This window comes from Limulus polyphemus, unplaced genomic scaffold (assembly GCF_000517525.1).
Source record: "Limulus polyphemus unplaced genomic scaffold, Limulus_polyphemus-2.1.2 Scaffold1542, whole genome shotgun sequence".
NCBI lineage: Eukaryota > Metazoa > Arthropoda > Merostomata > Xiphosura > Limulidae > Limulus > Limulus polyphemus.
The window spans coordinates 166,045-173,986 of record NW_013667152.1 but is presented as its reverse complement, the minus strand read 5'-3'; the positions used below and the strand labels follow the sequence as shown (position 1 = coordinate 173,986).

Here is a 7,942-nt window from a genome sequence, read left to right as displayed (position 1 = left end):
AATAAGTTAGTAGTCGTAGACTTACTACACTACATAATAATATAAATAGTAAATAATTGTAAAATGTAAACGACTAATGGAAGTGTTAAGTCTAATAAGTTGGAGTGAGATACACACACATATATATAAATAGTAAATATTGAAAATGTAAACGCATGGAAGTGTTAGCAAATAAGGTGGAGTGAGATACACACATATATATATGTAAGTAGTAAATATTGAAAATGTAAACGCATGGAAGTGTTAGCAAATAAGGTGGAGTGAGATACACACATATATATAAATAGTAAATATTGAAAATGTAAACGCATGGAAGTGTTAGCAAATAAGTTGGAGTGAGATACACGCACATACATATAAATAGTAAATATTGAAAATGTAAACGCATGGAAGTGTTAGCAAATAAGTTGGAGTGAGATACACACATATATATATAAATAGTAAATATTGAAAATGTAAACGCATGGAAGTGTTCATAAATAAGTTGGAGTGAGATACACACATATATATGTAAATAGTAAATAGACGAAAAAATATTTAAATTCGATGCCTTCTCTGCATCCAAGTCGTAAGTTTATAAATATTTCTACAAAATTAAAAATACTAATGATATAACTATAAGTAAATGAGCATAAATGAAAACATAGTAAGCAAAATCTTGTGTCTTTATGTATTTGCTTTTTTCTTCGTGTATTTTCAATCAATGATAATGTCTCCTAATGTACACGCGCCTAATTCCATTAAAAGTCTCAATAACACTAATAGTCTATAGAAAAGGTATCTAGTAATGATACGTCCCAAAACGACTGTTGCGAAAATAAAACCTTCACGATAAATTTTGCAAAATTGCTGTGTAGGGAAATTGTCTTAATCACATCATCTTTATTATTTTCTTTCTTTCAGAACTAAGATGAAATACATTTGATAAAGACATACTAGACGAACTGAATGCAGATAGCCAAGACATTCCAATGCAGTGAGTTGGAGAAATTATTAATAAAATTAAGTAATTCCAACAGAAATAGACGAGAAATCAAAAGAAGCATTAAACAGCGAGGCGATTACTTCACCAGGAGTTGTAGGATGGCAAAATGATATCGTCTGTCAGTTCAAATACGTATTGAGCTTACTGGTCTTGAATTAAAAGACAAAAATACACGAGTTGGCGTTAAAGCTTACAACGTTTTATCACAGCGACACTGTTTGATTAAAATAAAAAGTAACTCGCATAATAAATAGTTTGTGAATTGTTGATTAACCATCAGTTTAGAAAGAACACCTGGAGTTCTTACGCTCCGTATGAAATGATAAGGTTCAACTTCACTTTACAGGATTTTATTGGCATTTAGTTGATAAAATGCGAAGGAACTTCCTTGAGCACTAATTGGCACATGAATAGATTGATTACACAAATATGTTAGTGCATTCTTAATTGTCACGTGAATAGATTGATTACACCAATATGTTAATGAATTCTTGATTCCTGGATACAGTTAGATCGAAATATGTCTACCTATAAGTTTGGAATAAAAGACACCTAGCTATGAAATTCATAAGCTCTACCGGTGAAAATTGGAACTATTATACCAAAGAAAGTAAGCGTGCCCAATATTATGCCTCATCTAGTTATTGATTAAAATCCACTATATGTGATTTAGAGGTAACGACAGACACCGAATTTTAGTTGATAAATATGTAATATTAAACATATCCGCCAAGTGTTCTATAACATGAATAAGTTAATATTTGAAGACAATATGGTTATGGCTGCGTATTTTCAACAACATTTAGCAGCTTTGTTATAAAGACTATTTCATGTTATGGCTATTTTCTACAAATGAAACTAGCTAAGGAATAGCATATGCTATAATCAGTATTGTAAACAAATCCAGCTATAAACTATCAGAAGCTAAACTATATTACCTGAATGAAATTTTCTGAACTACAATCCGAGCAGTAAAACTGTTATTCGATTTCAATGTTCCAAAACTTTATTGCAGGAGTTTTCTGTGAACTCCGCAGTCTTCCTAACTGAACTGGAAACGTTTATAAAACATATAAATAAAAAAATATGTTTGCAATTTATTCATTACGTTACACTTCTATATTTGCTTATTCTTTTAAATATTCTACAAATAAAACCTTTAAATATTATGAGTTATAAGTTATTGCATAGCGGTTCACAAACTATTTCAGTGTAATGAATGATCATTAGATTTATTAAATAATCATGTGAAATGTGTTAAATTAAATATATATATATATACGACACCTTAACCTCTATCGTATAAATCTATTCTAATGGGACAATCTATGAATTATCACGCTAGTTAGTGGTTATGTCCCGATTTTACGAAATTTAATGATCTAACCTGTATGTAATTTTTATTAAAATAATTTAATTACTAGATAAAGCAGTTTATTTAAAGCGCTATAAACGAAGAGCAGATCTGAGTATCCATCTACTAATTAGTTTAGCAGAGAAAAAATTATAAATGGGAGTGGCAAAGCACGGTTTTTGATTCTATCATCGCTAAGAAATCAGTATAGAAAAAATAGATTGCGGGTGACTGAAGATTATATATTTTATACACTGATAAGTCCAGCAATGTGTACCACCACATCCAGCATGATGACTGGCAATATTTTAAGAAGGCAAAGAAACATAGGCTCAGAAACACAACTCCGAAACGGAATGTAAACCGTATGTATTTAAGTAGAGTAAATAATCAAAACGTAAATATATTTTGAAATGCTTGTAATGTATGTGAAATAAAGCCAACCTTATACATATTGTTTCCTCTGTTAAGTGATTTATTAAAAATATCCCCAAAATTCTTAGAGACCTTCCATTGTTTGAATTAATACCTTTATTTTTATTTATAAAAAAATATATCATACGTTTTTACAAAATAAAACAGTACAGATGTTAATTACAACATTATGTTTTAAGCTTTATACATCTGATTTCTAATGGAAATCATTCTTAAATAATCTAAACAGGAGATCTATGAGAATAGTTATTAACAACTTGTGATGAAAAATAGATTGAAACAAAAATTATAATTGAATGAAGCCATTCATATGGAATACTAAACTCCCTAAAAGTACTTAATGTCATAAATCATGATACTACAAAACTAAAACCTATAGTGGTTAGAAAGTAATAAATCATAACTTGGTACCATTGCAATTAACGATATTTTCAGTGACAATCCATTAATATTTCACAAGAGTTGACCAGTTTAATTTTCTTTGTTTCGGAATTTTCGCGCACAGCTACGTAAGCGTTACCTGCGTACAATCGTCCCTAATTTTGAACTGATAGACTAGAATAAAACCAGCTAGTCTCCAGCACCTATTGTAATCTCTTGGGCCACTCTTGTCTGATTTAACCGTTACTCTTATAGCACACCCGAGGCCCCAAAGAGCTGAGCACGTCTATGCGGCAAATGGTTACGAAACGTTAACCCTGGGATTCACAGCCCAAACATGGCCACCAGTTAGTTCTAAATCCATATACTAAGCCAACGATGCAAAACAATCTTAATAAGTGAAAAGAACAATTTAAGTATATTTAAACTAATTGACGAATCTAAATAAAGATATAAGTGGGTAATTTGTACAAGTTATAACCATACGTAGTTTCATCGGATGAACAATAGTAACACTTTCAGGTCAGGTATGTAGGCGTTAAAGTTATGTATCAGCATACTCTTGAGATAGCACACAATAAAGGCCCTGAGTTAGCAACTCCTGATAGAAGATAAAAGAAACAATAATTATTGAAAGCAAATTAGTTCAGTTGTTTTAGTTTCCGTATCATTTTCCAGAATAAACTCAAACTGAATCAGTAAAAATAGTTGTCATTGAAGAGTAGGTTGTTTAACTTCCATTAAAACGTACTACTTTCTGCCACAACGTCTAGTTTTAAAAGTACTTTCATTTCTGGACGAACCTATTTACTCTTAGGCTCTTAAAGAAAAAAACAGAGATTAAAAACCTAATGTTCACTGTTATTACGTTTTTTTCTGTACGTTCGGCAGTGGTTTATGACCTAAAAGTCACTTTACAGTTAACGACGGATCTTCGATGTTGTTAGGATTTTTACATTAAAGGCACAGCCAAATATGTACTTATGTTTTTGGTTAATTGTATTATATTTGGATTTCATATGTCTTAAAATATATAAAATCAGCTGAAAATTATATAAGAAGAAAAAAAAAAGAGCAAAGCAACAAAAGTTATCAAAACATTAATAAAAAAACAACATGAAGTTGTAATATTTGAAACTGGGACTTCGTTAGAACATTACTTTTAAGTTTAGGTAAAGTAACATATGCAATTAAGGAAAAGTAGCTTAAAAGTACACATTATAAAATGGGATAAGAAACAGTACTGCTCATAAAAGCACAGAAAAGTAATTCCAAATAACAATAGCCATGAGTCAGATGGTGTAAGTAGTTTCAGGTTACAACTAGAACAACTCTTTCTGGCCCGTGTTTCCATTTCTTTAAACCCATAATATGATACTGGCCTATTTTTGGCCAGGCGTGTCCTAGGGTTAGCGTTTCGGGCAGAGGACCCAAAGTCTGGGGGTTATAGTCGTGATACCGTTCAACACGCTTCGCACTTTCAGCAATGGGTGTGCTATAAATGTTACAGTCAATCCCTTTCTTCTGTTAAAAAGCCAAATGAAGCCGAGTGCTGACTTTCCTTGGGTAAGTAGTTCAAAATTAGGAACAACTGTAACATAGTCGTAAGGTCTGCTCACGTATTTATAAGGTGCCATTCTGGTTGAAGACTCCAATTCCGATAAGTAGTGGATAAGGTTAAGGGGAAAAAAATCAAACACAACAACAACAACGAAATAAAAATTAGCCACATATCTTTCCAATAGAATAGCATAATTATGTGCTGCAGTTGATTACGTTAGCACAATTATTGGAGCGTTTGAAACAGTACAAATCAGAAAGTTAAGTGCATATGAATATCTACCTCTTAGAATGCCATTCAGTAGATTGAGGAAATGGGATATCTAATTTTTACCCCCTTTTTATGCAAAAGATCCGCCTCTTCAACCGGTACAGGAATCGCAAGTTGTGATTTGGTTGTTCATGCACGTGCCTAGACTATGTAACGAACCTCTGCGAGGCCAAGGCTTATAAATGCGTGCTAGCTAAGAACGTTTGCTCATATAAGACGAGGTCAAAAGATCGACACTTTACGTACAGTGTAGCAGATCCATGAAATGCCTGTAAATGACTATAAATGAGTATGCATAAGCGTGCAAATGTTTCGTCGACTGAAGGATGTTTTCTCGACATAGAGTATTCAGCTGTTTATGATGCTAGTGAAAGATGTTGAATAAAGCAGCTACTAGACACACCCACTCGTGCTTATGAAATCAATGACAAAAAGTTTATCTCACTCACAGACTCTGAGGCGTCAGATCTGCGAAGACAACGAGGAAAGGTAAATTGAATCGTATGTCTTTACTGAGTATTAGAAAACTTCTTTTAAGTTTAAGCTGTCATGTGTAATTATATGCAGTTTGAAATAGCTATGACAGTACTCTAGAAAAAAATTAAGATACAAAATATACGCTTTTAAAGGTAGTGGCTGCAAACAAGTTTAAAATACAGCATTCCACAACGTTAAGAATGTTGTTTTCTTAAACATTAAAAAAAAGGGAAAATTGGCGATTGACGAAAATCATGTTATAGCTTACCTCTAAACTATGAAACCGATTTGTAATCCCCAGATTAGATTTATATTGATTATATCACTGTGCTTCTTATAGTATCATAGAATACATACATAGAAAGAAACAACGTGTACGGAATTGATGTTACGTGATAATATGAATGTCTTATAGCTTACCTGCAAATGTGAAACCGACTTATAATCCCCAGATTCGATTTATATTTATTATATCACTGTGCTTCTTATAATATCATAGAATACATACATAGAAAGAAACAACGTGTACGGAATTGATGTTACGTGATAATACGAATGTCTTATAGCTTACCTCCAAACTGTGAAACCGATTTGTAATCCCCAGATTAGATTTATATTTAATATAACACTGTGCTTCTTATAGTATCATAGAATACATACATAGAAAGAAACAACGTGTACGGAATTGATGTTACGTGATAATATGAATGTCTTCTTTTGCGTTGTTTTATCCAGCGATGAATGAATTAATACGCAAAGCCACTAACTAGCAATGTTAACATTTATTTACGTTTGTAACACTTTTAAAACTTTTAATAACTTTATATAAATACGTGTGTGTTTCCAAGCAAATGCAGTTAAATAAAATTAAGATGTAATTTTAATACACAATTTACAGTGCTGTTTAGCATACATTTGCTTATTAGTTTTCAGTTTTAGATACAACTAGGTTAAACATACTGAATTTTACGTCATTTATATCAGGTAAGTAAATCACACTTAGACCAAAAGTTTCAATGGTGCATTGCAAAGCAGCTGTCATTGCACTCATTTATAATCAAAGTGTAATAAATTATAACGATTACTGAAGTGTCATTGTGATGGCTATGAATTTTGAATTTTAATTATTCAGTATAACTCTATTTTGATCTAAGCTTGATTAATTATAGTGTTTATGTGGAACGTGGTTTAAATTAGTCATTTTTAAAACCTGTAAAGTCAGAAAGAGAGAGGATAACAATATATAGAAGTCTGTGTTGTTATTATAGTTTTCTTTTTGTTGATTTTTTTCATGGGTAATTAAGGTATATAATATTATTCAAAGATTTTGGATCACGTCAAGAATACGTTTTCTGTTTAGTTGCAAATAATCAAACACATTATGAAGTTTATCTGGAGCTTTTAGAAGCAAACAATGTCTAAATCCATAGAACTGAAGGTTTGCGCAAAATACTTCATACAACCAGTCGACTATTCTTCAGTATGGTTTATAAAACTATGACATTTTCCCTACTTTCCGAGATTTCAATATCCTTAATAAAGATACAAGATAACCTATTCAAACAAAATTACTACGTTATTTATGCTTTTCAAGATATATTCGTTATGGATTATTGTTTGTTTGTTTGTTTTGAATTTTGCGCAAAGCTACACGAGGGTTATCTGCGTTGGCCGTCCCTAATTTAGCAGTGAAAGACTAGAAAGAAGGCAGCTAGTTATCACCACCCACCGCCAACTCTTGGGCTACTCTTTTACCAACGAATAGTTTACCGTCACATTATAACGCCCCCACAGCTGAAGGGACGAGCATGTTTTGTGTGACGGAGATTTGAACCCGCGACCCTCATATTGCGAATCGAGCGCCTTAATCACCTGGCCATGCTGAGCTCGTTATGAATTGAAGCATTTCTATATAATACAGTAAAAACTGCAAGAAAACTACTTCGTGTATTATAATCACATATAACTCATTTTAGTTAACTGAAGTAGAGAAGGATGAAGATCTGACATTTCTTAAAATCCTAGATAAACTCATCTAAAAAGAAAAAAGAATCAGTGCTTAAAATACTACGTTTCAGACATGGTTTAAGCGTTGTGATCAAACCTTCAGTTCTATGGATTTAGACATTGTTTGCTTCTAAAAGCTCCAGATAAACTTCATAATGTGTTTGATTATTTGCAACTAAACAGAAAACGTAAAAACAGATACTCTTTAGCCCTTGAACTCAAGCAAGGAACTGTTGAGCCTACATTGCCATGGTTACATTTTAAACATTTAAATGTATAGATGACATACGAGTACTGTGTTTTAGGAACACAGTTTTTCAATTTAAAGTCATTATTTAAAAGAAATATCACATAAAACAATTTTAAGTTGAATTTGAGGATAAATCTTATAATTTAAATCAGCTCTGATCTTTTCTTTAATTCCAGATCAAGTTTTCCTATATATATATATATATATATATATATATATATA

The 7,942-nt window shown here is 31.8% G+C and overlaps 1 protein-coding gene across 1 annotated transcript in view; it reads left to right on the top strand.

The window, feature by feature from the left end:
* Positions 1-5,366: 5,366 nt before the first annotated feature.
* Positions 5,367-7,942, top strand: part of LOC106464018 (hemicentin-1-like) — a 164,940-nt gene continuing 162,364 nt past the window's right edge. Inside the window, exon 1 of the mRNA XM_022391668.1 lies at positions 5,367-5,475. The gene's annotated coding sequence lies outside the window, so the exon portion shown is untranslated. The remainder of the gene's footprint in view (positions 5,476-7,942) is intronic.